The sequence below is a fragment of the Rutidosis leptorrhynchoides genome, chromosome 9, assembly GCF_046630445.1.
Source record: "Rutidosis leptorrhynchoides isolate AG116_Rl617_1_P2 chromosome 9, CSIRO_AGI_Rlap_v1, whole genome shotgun sequence".
Lineage (NCBI taxonomy): Eukaryota > Viridiplantae > Streptophyta > Magnoliopsida > Asterales > Asteraceae > Rutidosis > Rutidosis leptorrhynchoides.
This window is the reverse complement of record NC_092341.1, coordinates 297,113,545-297,129,069: the sequence shown is the minus strand read 5'-3', so window position 1 is coordinate 297,129,069 and position 15,525 is coordinate 297,113,545. Positions and strand designations below refer to the sequence as shown.

The following is a 15,525-nucleotide window of genomic DNA, read 5'->3' as shown; positions in this document are numbered from 1 at the left end:
ACGGGTCACGATACGTATTAATTAATTCGAATATTATATATTAAACTATATATGAATTATTAAATTACTAATTGTGTACTGCTAAATGTGGACTGCCAATATTGGACAATTAAAATGAATTAAAATATTAATTATAACATATGAAACTAAACAATTCTTCAAGTTTGCCACTTGATATCATCTTAAACCTCATTTGTATCTTGACGATTACAATCTGCATTCAAGCCTTTCATGATTCTTGAAAACACCTCAATCGAGAGGATGAACCAACCGCACTTCATCTACGAGAGGAAAGATTTATGCATATAGTTATGCACCTGAAAACACTCGGAACTTGAGTAAACATTTAACACGTATCTGTGCTAACTCCTTTGACGTTGTTAATACCAAAAATAACTTTGCAATTCCTTTCCAAATTAGCCAATTTTGTCATAGCTCCAGCAAATCAACTTCAAATTTCATTTGAATTAGTCTCATTATAACCCTGATATATAAGTCGCCTTTCATCATCATTACCGAAGAATCGTTTATATCTCATCACATTAGCAGAAAATTTATCAGCAACTTCACTACTTATTGGTTTAAGTATCTCCAAAGAACCATTATATTTGTTCGATAAAACCCTATCATGTACTCATCTTCATCTTGAAACGGGGATTTCCATACCAATTACTGGGAATCAGCAACCCGTATTTTGAATTACGCAGTGTTTCTACATCAACAGTTGTATGTATACATATAACATTTATCTCTTAGAATTATGATCTCTCATTCTGAAATTCTGAAAAGCACCCAGTCTACAAATCAATACTTCAAATTCTGAAAAAGTTGAATACAGCAGCAAAAACTGTACACGACTCTAACAGTCGGAAGTTTGATGATAAAGAATAGTATGTTGGCAAAGCTCAGAATAGTTGAAACTAGAAAACGGATTGAGCAAACCAAGAAAGAGGCTATAGAAACATCACAAAGAATAAATCTGCCTTCAAAGAATCCAAATGATTCAGTATCTACTAAAGTCATTAACGAATATATTACTTCTGACTCTAAACTCTTGCGGACAAATTTTTTTTCTCAACAACCTTCGATCTTAGAAATTTCAAAATATCGTCAGAAATATCTTCGATATTTCTGAAGATATTTTCATAACCATCTTTATCTGAAATCAGTTATCTTTTCACGTTATCTGTATTACACCATAAAGGAAACTATTTAGTTTCTATATGCTGTAAACCTTCAGGTTTAAAATCTGAATGTTATTGATAGTGCTCCAAACGAACATATATTTAGTCGCAATATCATCCCAATATGTAAAGTTTTTAGTTGTAATTATTCTATTTTTAAGTTGTAATCGTTTAAATAAATAAATGTGAAGCCAAACACGAAGATTAAAGAATTGAACAAAAAGTGCCACTAAAGCCTGAAAAGTGCCACTAAAGCCATAGTGCACTCAAAAGTGCCACTAAAAGTGAGTTAAAGACTTGCGCGGATTTTGGGAGTTAAGGAAAATAATTTTTTGTGCAAATTACAAATTGCAAAACGCAAAGTACAAGATATTAAATAGTACAAAAGGACGTTCGAAAATCCAGAACCGGGACCAGAGTCAACTCTCAACGCTCGACGCAACGGACTAAAAATTACAAGTCTACTATGCACAAGAATATAATATAATATATATATAATTATATAAATTATATATATATTATATATATTTATTAAATTATGTCGGCAAGCTAGAAACAAAGCAAAACAGCTGGATCCAGGGTGGCCATGCGACCGCATGGCCAGAAGGCAGCATTTCCATGCGATCGCATGGAGGGAATTTTCAGGCCAAGTATTATAAATAGCCAACGAACTGATCGAATTCTTTACACCATCCACAATAATACTCCCTCTGTATAATTATATATATATATATATATATATATATATATATATATATATATATATATATATATAATATAATATAGGTTAGTTTTATATTAGATTAGTTTGGGTAATGTAAAGGTTATTTTACGGGTTTTGAAGTCGAAGTTCTGTCCGTGTAACACTACGCGATAAATAATCAATGTAAGTTATGTTCTCCTTTTTAAATTAATGTCTTGTACTTAAGTTAATATTATGCTTATTTAAGCCGAAATAATCATGATGTTGGACTAAATATTAAAGTCGGGGTTATTGGGCTTTGGACCATAATTGGGGTTTGGACAAAAGAACGACACTTGTGGAAATGGGACTATGGGCTATTAATGATCTTTATATTTGTTTAATTGAATGATAGTTCATTAATTTAATATAAAAATTACAATTGGACGTACCTATAAATAACCACATACACTCGATCGGACACGATGGGCGGGATATTTATAAGTATTAATAATCGTTCATTTAACCGGACACGGGAATTAATTAATAGTTAATGGACTTATTAAAACAGGGGTGAATTACATACAAGGAAAATTGGTGTAATTATAGTTTAAGTCCCCAATTAGTTGGAATATTTGACTTCGGATATAAGGATAATTTGACGAGGACACTCGCACTTTATATTTATGACTGATGGACTGTTATGGACAAAACCAGATGGACATATCGAATAATCCAGGACAAAGGACAATTAACCCATGGTAATAAACTAAAATTAACACGTCAAACATCATGATTACGGAAGTTTAAATAAGCATAATACTTTTATTTTATTTACTTTAATTATCGTTATTTATATTTTGCATTAGGTTTTAATTGTGACTTAAAACATAAAATCGACAATCCGGTCATTAAACGGTAAACCCCCTTTTATATATTATTATATATAATTATATATATTTTGTACAAATATAATTGTTTAAAAATATAGTGTAAAATAAGTCGTCTCCCTGTGGAATGAACCGGACTTACTAAAAACTATAGTACTCTACCATTAGGTACACTGCCTATAGTGTTGTAGCAGAGTTTAGGTATATCCCATTTGTAAATAAATTATTTAAAACTTGTATCATATTTCGTCGTATTTCATAGTAAAAATATAACTATTTTGTATACACCCCTACGCACATCAGTTATTAAAGTAGTGTTGGGAACTGATGCATGAGTTAGTATAATATAATGACACTTGATCAACGTGATTATATTACAGTAAGTCATGCTGAGTTTCTAATAGAACGTGATGATTCACAGATCATAACGTCATCATGTGCCATGTTACATAACTCTTTCATTCTGCTTAACTTCTGAACATATCAAGAAAATATATTCTTGATAGTTCTATTCTCAGCGATTCGGGTAATTTGACAAATCAAATCGTGCGATTACGTTCTTTCTTGTTTAGAACATTAAGTTTTTTTCGAAACTTCATAATTATGAATTCTGGACCATTATTCGCTTGACTTAAAGTCGGGAAGAGAAAAAAAAAGATGAAACTCCAAGATATAAAAGAAATGAAGAGAGTGGATTTATAGTAAAATATCAGACAGAGCAATAAAACAGATTATCGCATTCAACCAAAGAAGATCCTAATTTCCTTATATACCAAAGAATCGAATCTTATATAGATTTCGAAGATTATCTCTAATTTCCTTAAATTTCAGAAATCCACCGTGACTACGTCAAAAGTTAAATCTCCATCTCAATCCTTTGTGATAATTTCATTCGTACTCTTCGAGTAATCGAATTGTCTTATTCATATTACTCTATAGTAATAAAAATCTATTTATCGACTCATATTCGTCATGAAAACATTTTTACTGTTAGTCATGACGACCTCACTCAAATTTCGGGACAAAATTTCTTTAACGGTTAGGTACTGTGACGACCCAAAAATTTCCGAACAAATTTAAACTTGATCTTTATATATATCCAACACGATAAGCAAAGTCTGTAATGCTGAGTCTCAAAAAGTTTTGGAACTATATTCATGTAACCAATTACCCTCTGACTGTGCCCGACGATTAACGAACAATTGTTTGTAAATAAACATGTATATATATATATATATATATATATATATATATATATATATATATATATATATATATATATATATATATATATATAAATGTAAGTATATATAATACAAGTTAAAATATAGTTGTTATATTAATATTATCATTTATATAAATATTAATAATAGTATTAATATCAGACTTATTAGTATTAATATACATATAAAATTTGATACATTTGATTTATGATTATTATTTATTATTATTAATATTATTATAATTATTGTTAATAACATTATTATTATAACTAGTAGAAAATTTTTAATTTTAGTTATTATGATTTATAGTTATATAAAATTTAGTACTCATTAGGATACGTTACATATTATATAGTTATATTACATTTAAGTGCAAGATTGAAAATAATTGGTATATTAATATTATTGTCATTACTTTTGTAGGTATTAAAATTTATATAATTGATATTATTATAACTAATAAGATTGTAATATTTTTTTATTTATTAATAATTAAATTATTTAAAATTATCATTATTTTTAAGTAATAATATTATATAACAATTATTATTACTAATTACGTTATTAATATATTTATACTTGGTAAATATCAAGAATTAAAGAATTTAATATATATACATATATAAATACAGATATATAGATACAAATATATATATATATATATATATATATATATATATATATATATATATATACAGATATATAAAAATAAATATATATATATATATATATCCTGATATATATATATACAGGTACATTATATTATATAAATTAGTATATTTATAATAATACTATAATTATTAATTAATTTAAATTAATTAACTGCGGTATTATATAAACAGAATCAAGCAAATTAATTCCATATCGTAAGCAAACTATTTTAAATCTTGTTTCTGTCCATAATTTGTTATATATCAACATCGTTCGTACCAATCACGATTTGTTTCTGTCCACTATTTTAAATCTTGTTTCTGTCCACTATTTTAAATCTTGTTTCTGTCCACAATTTATTTCTGTCCACAATTTGTAAATAGATATGTATATATATATATATATATATATATATATATATATATATATATATATATATAAATGTAAATATATATAATACAAGTTAAAATATAGTTGTTATATTAATATTATCATTTATATAAATATTAATAATAGTATTAATATCAGACTTATTAGTATTAATATACATATAAAATTTGATACATTTGATTTATGATTATTATTTATTATTATTAATATTATTATAATTATTGTTAATAACATTATTATTATAACTAGTAGAAAATTTTTAATTTTAGTTATTATGATTTATAGTTATATAAAATTTAGTACTCATTAGGATATGTTACATATTATATAGTTATATTACATTTAAGTGCAAGATTGAAAATAATTGTTATATTAATATTATTGTCATTACTTTTGTAGGTATTAAAATTTGTATAATTGATATTATTATAACTAATAAGATTGTAATATTTTTTTATTTATTAATAATTAAATTATTTAAAATTATCATTATTTTTAAGTAATAATATTATATAACAATTATTATTACTAATTACGTTATTAATATATTTATACTTGGTAAATATCAAGAATTAAAGAATTTAATATATATACATATATAAATACAGATATATAGATACAAATATATATACAGATATATATATATATATATATATATATATATGTATATATATATATATATATATATATATATATATATATATATATATATATATATATATATATCCTGATATATATGTACATGTACATTATATTATATAAATTAGTATATTTATAATAATAATATAATTTTTAATTAAATTAAATTAATTAACTACAGTATTATATAAACAGAATCAAGCAAATCAATTCCATATCGTAAGCAAACTGTTTTCAATCTTGTTTCTGTCCACAATTTGTTATATATCAACATCGTTCGTACCAATCAGTTGATTTTAGGCTATCTTTTTATTTTTTTTATATTTTCTGATTAATACCCTGTCTGCAATCGAGTACAGGTCTGTTTCAATGGGCAAATATAAACAATTGAGATCAATTAAGTTACCATATCACTTCCTCAATCATATTATATGTATATCACTACTACAATTCGCAGAATTAAAAACAGAAAATAGGAAACTAGTCGAAAGTCCCTGTTCTTGATTCAATTTCTTCAAAACTCGATTTCGTAACAATTTTAAAAATCTAAAAATGTAGTTTTGTTAGCAATTCTTTAAGAAAACTTTCTGCAAAGTTTGAGGTTCCAACTCATCTTATTGATTGAGAATTTTTGAGTCAAAGTTAGAGATTTAAAAGTCAACCCGATGTTCATAGATTAAATTAGAAATTTAGAAGTCGTTTCTGATGAAATTGAAGATTCAAAAAGTTTCTTTGAATGTTATACTACTTAGTTCATGTAGAAATTTTTAGCTAAAATGGTTTCAAAACCAAAAATCAAAATCGAGTTCTTATATGTGTTCGTCAGGTCTGCAGCTTCTGATTATTTCGAAATTTTTTTTTTTTTTGATAATTCAATTCAAACAAAAGGCCACCCTATTTTAAATTTCAAGTCTTAAATTAAGATTGGAAATTCGTTGCTTTGATTTGGGTTTAATCGAGCTGTTTGAATTTTGGGATGAAGAAGAAGGGAAACAGAAATAACAGACGGGTTATATAAACATTATCGTGGGTTCTAATCAGGAAAAGGAATACGGAGTATTGGTTAGAGTGTCATGTTGTGTATCGTGAGGTCTCGGGTTCAAGTCCCGCTCAGGGCAATTCTTTTTGGAAAAAGCTATAAAAGGGGTATACACTTTTATTATTTTATTTATTTATTATTACTACTAGTTATTATTATTATTATGTTTATTACTATTATTATTATTGTTATTATTATTAGTTATTGTTATTATTGTTAAGATAATTATTATTATTACTATCATAATACAAGTTATTATTATTATTACAAGTATTAGAATGGTTATTATTAGTAATGCTAAAATATATGTAGTTGTTATTATAAATATAATTACAGTTATGAATAATATTAATAGTATTATCATTTTATTACCAAGAAACATCATTAAACATTATTAGTGTTATTATTATTAGTATTAGTGATATTGATATAGGTATTAATACGATTAGGAATATCATTATTATCATTACTATAAAAAAAACACAAACTAGTTTTATTATCATTAATATTAGTATTAGTATCACTTTTGTAATAGTTAGTATTATTATTATCATTATTATTATTATCACTATTATTATTATTATTATTATTATTATTATTATTATTATTATTATTATTATTATTATTATTATTATTATTATTATTATTATTATTATTATTATTATTATTATTATTATTATTATTATTAGTAAACCATTAATATCAAAACTATCATTTTTAAATAAATAAATATTTTGTACATAAAACATAGTATTACATATACTATAATTATATTAATATTCCATATAACTATATATAAAACATATTAATATTTCTTATATAAAAACTTACATACAATAAATTAAGTTTTTTTTTTATATACTCCTAAATATATATTGATAGTAATATAACTATATTAATCACATTAAATACATATACAAGATAAATACATACAACATATAATTTAAGATATAACATAAAGTATATGTTTTTAAATGAAATCTAGTATAAATCTTATATAACTATAAAATATATATAAATAATAAATATTAATAAATGAAATTATGATATTTCTATTATATGTTTTAATAGAAATGCAATTAATATAGGTTCGTGAATTCGAGGCCAACCCTGCATTGTTCAATATAGTCATATGTATTTTTACTACAAAATACATTAGGTGAGTTTCATTTGCTCCCTTTTTAAATACTTTTGCAATATATATTTTTAGAACTGAGAATACATGCGCTGCTTTTATAAATGTTTTACGAAATAGACACAAGAAATCGAAACTACATCCTATGGTTGGATTATCGAATCGAATATGCCCCTTTTTAGCTTGGTAGCCTAAGAATTGGTGTTTATTATAATTACCACCAATTGACGCGAATCCTAAAGATAGATCTATTTGGCCCAACAAGCCTCATCCGAGTTACGGATGCTTTAGTACTTCGATTTATCATATTCAATGAGAGTCCCGGAATGATGGGGATATTCTATATGCATCCTGTTAAGGTCGGTTACCAGGTGTTCAATCCATATGAATGATTTTTGTCTCTATGCATGGGACGTATATTTATGAGAACTAGAAATGAAATTCTTGTGGTCTATTAAACTGATGGAAATGATTATTTATGTTAAACTAATGAACTCACCAACCTTTTGGTTGACACTTTAAAGCATGTTTATTCTCAGGTATGAAAGAAATCTTCTGCTGTGCATTTGCTCATTTTAAGGATATTACTTGGAGTCATTCATGACATATTTCAAAAGACGTTGCATTCGAGTCTTTAAGTTAATCAAGATTATTATCAAGTCATTTATAGTTTGGATATATTATGAAATGGTATGCATGCCGTCAACTTTTGATGTAATAAAAGTTTGTCATTTTAAAAATGAATGCAATGTTTGTAAAATGTATCATATAGAGGTCAATTACCTCGCGATGTAACTAAATGTAATGTATTCGTCCGGATGGATTAGGACGGGTCCTTTCAAATTTTTGGTCCAAAGCTTAAATTTGTTACTTTGGTACGTCGGGTAATCTCTCCAACTTCTATCAAACCTTAGATTGGGGTGTAACTCCTCTTCATGAATTCTCGAGTGTTCTATTACATGGTGAACGGGAAATACTACGTAGGCAATAAAAAATTGTGGCTTCGGCTCATAGTATGGCACGTGTTGATCATAATGTTGTTGTTGTTGTTCCTGTTGTTACTCCGGTTCGTGATATTGCATCTCTAGCTGTGGTTTCGGATCAGGTTGCCTAGACGATGATGCACCGTCCGTATCTGTATTTCTCTGCAAAACACATTAAACACAAAATTTGTGCATCCAAATATGCATTAGTGTTAGCAAAATAACATATTAAAACAATTACAATAACATGTTTAATCCATATTAAACTTATACTCATTTTCATATTTTTATCAATTCTACAATTTTTCAAATATGCATATATGAAAATGTATACAAAGTTCATAAGCATTCAACTTTAAGTAACATGTTAAAATAATCATTACTAGCAATTAAACAAGTTTCAAATGGCATTTATATCAAAATAATCAAGTTCATGAATTTTAGACTTAAAAAGCACTTTGATGCTCAAAAATCATGTTTAGGATCAAAGTTTGGATCATTTAGCTACCTAAACATGTTACACTGCTTAATTTAGCAATAATTCATAACAAAAATCGGTCATAACTTCTTTATATCAAAAAGCCCCAAATTGCTCAAGAACACAAACCCTAGATTTTTAAAACTTTTGAAGTTTAAGGCTTCAAATCATGTTAAATAGCATCAATCTAGGTTATACATACATAATATACTAACAATTTAACTCTAATTACACTAAAAAATTATCAAAATTAAATTAGGATAAATATTTGTAATTATCACAAAAATTAGGAAATTTATGAGTTTAGGGGTGAAATTTTTACCTTTCTGCTTCCCCATCTGAGAAAAGACATGATTATAGCAGATTATTGTGACGAATTTTGTGAATTTTGGTGAAAAAATGATGATTTTAGAGAGGGTTTGGGAGTATTTTCGCGTATGTGTGTGTATTGTGAGGAAGACAGAACCAGTCGATGCTTTTTTAATCTGTCCAGTTTTTCAGCTCCATGCGATCGCATGGTTTTACAAGGCAAACCCCATGCGATCGCATGGGGTATAATATTTTTTTTTATTTTTTTTATAAAACCTTTGACTTATAAAAACAAAAATGTAATAAATTTAAAATTTTGTTTCCTTTTATATTGAGGCCGTTTCGGTATGTTGACCTAGTTCGTCCCTCGACAAAATTTTAAAAATTTGTCTTTTTAAAGCGTTGTTTTAAAAGCTAAGGTTTTTGGATTTTTTTATGTTTTTGGCATAATTTAGATGAATAAAATTAAAAATAATGATAATAAAATTTCTCGTCCCGCCCTCAGGTAAAGTAATTTCGGTTCAACGACCTAGTTTTCAACTCACGACGAATTTTAAAAATCAATTTTTTTAATTTAATGAAATAAAGTACATTTTTATATTTAAATTCACAGCAAACTTAAATTTAAAATGCATAAGATTTCATATAAAATATTATTAATATTTATATACATTAGTTTTACAAACATATATTAAAAATATTAGTTTTAAAATATTTACAAACTTAAATATATTGGTTTAAAAAATTTACAATATTAATTTTAAAAATATTTATATATTAATTTTAAAAACAAGTAAAAAAATAAAATTAAAAATCTTTTTGGTCTTTTATCCCACTTTAATCAATCAAATATTATCAAAAATATACGCCCCTCTTTTGGGTAAAGTAATTTCGGCTATATTACCTAGTTTTACTCCTGACGAATTTTTAAAATATTTTGAATTGATTGATTAAAGATATTTATACCTTATGAATAAATGGTAAATTTCGCAGTGATGAATTAAATTTTTGTATGATATCAATAATTTCGGTTTCGCATACCTAATTTTATTGAATATCAATTTAATACTTTATAGCAAACGATTCAGCGTTTATTATCAAAAGGTTAAAAGCAATAAAATAAAAATAAAACTGTACATACTTACCTGTGAGATAGAATTCTCAGAGACCTGCTTTAGCCGACTCATAGGAGAGTCATGTGATTTGGTTTTCCATAGCTACATAAGCGTAACCTCGATTCTTCAATAACTTTTCTTCTAAACATATGAACGGTCCTTCTCTGCATAGAGTAACAAATTCGGTATTTGAATATGTTTGATTGTTTGAACAGTTACCTTCGTGTGACCATTTTCCGCATTTATGACATCTTTCAAGGTTTCGTGCTCTTCTTTTTGTTGCGGATTTTGATTTTCTTTACCAAATTGTGTCTTATGATGATTCTTCCTGAGTTCTTTCCTCACTTCGTCCATTTTGCCTCTTATGAATGATACCAGTTCACTCGGGAAGATGTTATTATTACGTTTAGTAATCATAGCATGTAGTAGTAGACCATGGTTCAGATCAAAGGAATTCTTCATCTCGTAAAACCTAAAAGAAATAAAAATTCAGAATGGAGGGAGAAGACTAGTTCTTTAGGGTCTGCTAGGGAAAGACCATTCGGATTCCATTCTCAGAAACTACACGAAAACAGAATATCTATCTCTAACAGAAATACATATTACCTTTAAAAGATTAGAATCTTCCCACACTTAGTTAGCTGTGGTGTCGAAATTGTGATTAACTTCATCTTCAACTTCCATTGGATTATCTATGTAATGTTTAACTCTGTGACCATTAACCTTAAATTCAATCCCGTTTGAATTTATTAACTCTATTGTTCCGTATGGGAAAACTCTTTTGACTATGAATGGTCCAGACCATCTAGATTTCAATTTTCCAGGAAATAGCTTGAATCGTGAATTGAAAAGAAGAACTCTGTCTCCTTCTTTAAATTCTTTTGAACTTCTGATTCTTTTATCATGCCATTTCTTCGTTCTTTCTTTATAGATTAACGAATTTTCATATGCTTCATGTCTTAATTCTTCTAATTCGTTTAGTTGACTTAACCGTAGACGTCTAGCTTCATGTAAATCAAGATTACTTATCTTCAAATCCCAAAATGATTTGTGCTCAATTTCTACTGGAAGGTGACATGCTTTTCCATAAATAAGTTTAAAAGGTGTGGTTCCAATTGAAGTTTTGTAAGCGGTTCTAAAAGCCCAGAGTGCATCCTCCAATTTCATGGACCATTCCTTCGGATTTGATCCTACGGTTTTTTCTAGGATACGTTTTAATGCTCGGATGGTTTTTTCAACTTGTCCACTTGTTTGTGGATGATAAGCAGGGGAGATTTTAGGAGTTACTCCATATCTTTTGAGAACTTTCTCAAGTTGATTATTACAAAAATGAGTACCACGATCACTTATTAAAGCTTTCGGTGTTCCAAACCTTGCAAAAAGACATTTTAAGAAGTTGACTACAACTCGTGCATCGTTATTTGGGAGAGCTTGTACTTCCGCCCATTTAGATACATAATCAATGGCTACGAGAATATAGAGATTATTATGAGATTTTGGAAATGGACCCATAAAGTCAATACCCCAAACGTCAAATACTTCACATACTTGAATGACATTTTGTGGCATTTCATCACGTTGACTTATTTTTCCGGCCCTTTGACAAGCATCATAGGATTTACAAAGAAGGTGTGCATCTTTGAAAATTGTAGGCCAATAAAATCCAGCATCGTAGACTTTTCTTACCGTGAGTTGAGGCCCATAATGCCCTCCTGTTGGTCCTGTGTGACAATGGTTTAAGATTTGACTAGCTTTTTCTCCGAATACGCATCGACGTATTATTCCATCGGGACAACTTTGAAATAAATGTGGATCTTCCCAAAAATAGTGTTTTATATCACTAAAGAATTTCTTTCGTTTTTGGTAAGACAACCCTTTTTCAAGGAATCCACATACTAAGTAGTTTGCATAGTCTGCAAACCATGGAATTTCATTATAATCGATTTTCAAAAGATATTCATCAGGAAAGTTATCTTGTATAGCCGATTCATTTAGAACTTCTAATTTAGGATTTTCAAGACGAGAAAGATGATCAGCGGCGAGATTTTCTGCTCCCTTTTTGTCTCGGATTTCAATAACGAACTCTTGTAAGAGTAAGATCCAATGGATTAATCGTAGTTTGGCATCATGTTTTGAAAATAGGTATCTAAGAGCAGAATGGTCGGTATAGACCACCGTTTTTGCTAGAACAAGATATGAACGAAATTTGTCAAAAGCAAAGACAATAGCAAGGAGTTCTTTTTCAGTAGTTGTGTAATTCATTTGTGCTCCTTGTAACGTCTTACTAGCGTAATAAATAGGTTGAAATCGTTTTTTAATCCTTTGTCCTAAAACGACTCCCATTGCAAAATCAATTGCATCGCACATGAGTTCAAATGGTAGATTCCAATTTGGAGTTATCATGATCGGTGCATTAGTGAGTTTTTCTTTAAGAATATTAAAAGATTTGATGCATTCATCTGAAAAGATGAATGGAGCATCTTTTTCTAGGAGTTTATTCATAGGAGTGGCAATTTTAAAAAATCTTTTATGAAACGTCGGTAAGAACTGGCATGCCCTAGAAAACTCCTAACTCCTCTAACATTGGTGGGATGTGGAAGTTTAGCAATTACATCTACTTTAGCTCTATCCACTTCAATTTCTTCCTTTGAAATTTTATGACTAAGAACGATGCCTTCTTTAACCATGAAATGACATTTTTCCCAATTAAGTACTAGGTTTGATTGCTCGCATCTAATAAGCATTCGTTCAAGATTAACTAGACATGATTCAAAAGTATCACCGAAGACTGAAAAGTCATCCATGAAAACTTCCATGCATTCTTCTATAATGTCGTGAAAAATCGCCATCATACACCTTTGAAAGGTTGCAGGGGCGTTGCAAAGTCCAAATGGCATGCGTTTGTAAGAAAAAGTACCATAAGGGCACGTGAATTTGGATTGCTCGGCTTCAAGTCTTTCTTTTCTCATTTTACTTGGGAAAGGAAGTGGTGGTTGGTATGGTTTAACATAAGGTTTAGCCTTAACTGTGTTATCTTCATTAACCTTTTCAACTACCGGTTCTTTTTCCTTATCTTGCTCAGGCTGTGGTGCCTGTGGAGTAGGAGTAGAGTCATCAGAAATTACAGGCATTTCAGGTGGTTTAAGTGTAATACCACTTCTTGTGGTAATGGCTTTAGCTATTTCATTCCGGGTGTTAGCATTTGTATCGCTAGGTAAACTTCCCGGTTTTCTTTCTCCTATTAACCTTGCTAGGTTGCTCACTTCTTATTCCAGATTTTGAATAGAAGCTTGTTGATTTATAAATGCTTGAGCATTTTGTTCATTGGTTTGTTTCTGAGATGTGAAAAATTGAATTTGAGATTCAACTAGCTTTGACATCATATCTTCTAAATTTGGCTTTTTATCATCGGTTTGTGGTGGTTTATTTTGAAAAATAGGTCTTTGCTGATTGTAAGTATTATTAGATACTTGTTGATTGCTAGGACTTTGTTGGTTGTTGTATGGAACATTTCGGTTATAATTCTGATTTTGATTGTAGTTTGGTCTTGGCGGTTGATAGTTATTCTGATAATTATTTCCAGGCCTTTGGTTTATATATGAAACATTCTCTCTTTGTTCCATTGTTTGTTCAATACTGAGACAATCTTTTGTCAAATGTGATCCTCCACACTGTTCACAACTAATTCGTATTGCGTGAATATCTTTAGTCATCTTTTCCATTCGTCTTTCGAAAGCATCTATCTTTGTGGAAATGGAATCAAAGTCATGGCTAGAATCGGCTCTAGCCGCTTTAGATGATCTAACGATGTCTTTTTCTTGGTGCCATTCATGTGAGTGGGAAGCGGTGTTATCAATAATTTTATAAGCTTCAGTTGTGGTTTTCTTCATAATGGAACCACCAGCTGCTATGTCGATGTCTTTGCATATAGTAATGTCGCATCCTTGGTAGAATATTTGCACTATTTGATAAGTGTCTAAACCCTGTTGAGGACATCCTCTCAACAACTTTCCAAATCTTGTCCATGCCTCATATAGAGTTTCATTTGGCTTTTGTGTGAATGTAACAATTTCTCCTTGAAGTCTCACGGCTTTAGATGCCGGAAAGAATTGTTTAAGAAATTTTTCAACTAAAATATCCCATGTGTCAATCGCCCCTTCAGGTAACGATTCTAACCAATCTTTGGCTTCTCCCTTTAAAGTCCAGGGAAATAACATGAGATAGATCTGTTCATTCTCAACTTCTCTGATTTTAAATAGAGTACAGATCCTATTAAAGGTACGAAGATGTTCGTTTGGATCTTCCTTCGTTGCACCACTAAATTGGCATTGATTAGTTACCATGTGTAGTATTTGTCCTTTGATTTCATAATCTGGCGCATTAATGTCTGGTTGAGTAATGGCATGACCTTGGCCAGTGCGTTTAGCTCTCATTCGGTCTTCCATACTTAGAGGTTCCAGATTTTCCATGATTGAAATTATTGAATCTGAATCACTAGAGGATTCTGAATTAATGGTTTCTTCCTCGATAATATATAGATGAGTGATTTGTGGTTCAGGAGGAATGATTAGTGGTTCAGGATCTCTGAATTGTCCCTGAATATCCTCCGGATTCTCAATTGTGAGGTCGGGTTCAAAAAATGGATTACCGGAAATTTGAATTGGAGTACTTGGTTGACTAGATGACGATTCTAATGAAAAATCAACGACGACAATATTGGCTAGATGTCTTGATCTAGTTACAGGTGATGAACGTATGAAAGGTGGTGAACGTTTTGCTCGGTGCATTCACTGAATATCCTATTAGT

The 15,525-nt window shown here is 28.8% G+C and overlaps 1 non-coding gene across 1 annotated transcript; it reads left to right on the top strand.

The window, feature by feature from the left end:
• Nucleotides 1-14,696: 14,696 nt before the first annotated feature.
• Nucleotides 14,697-14,803, top strand: LOC139869740 (small nucleolar RNA R71). Its single transcript, XR_011766321.1, has one exon. It is a non-coding gene; the product is annotated as a small nucleolar RNA R71 (small nucleolar RNA).
• The last annotated feature ends 722 nt before the right edge of the window (nt 14,804-15,525 follow it).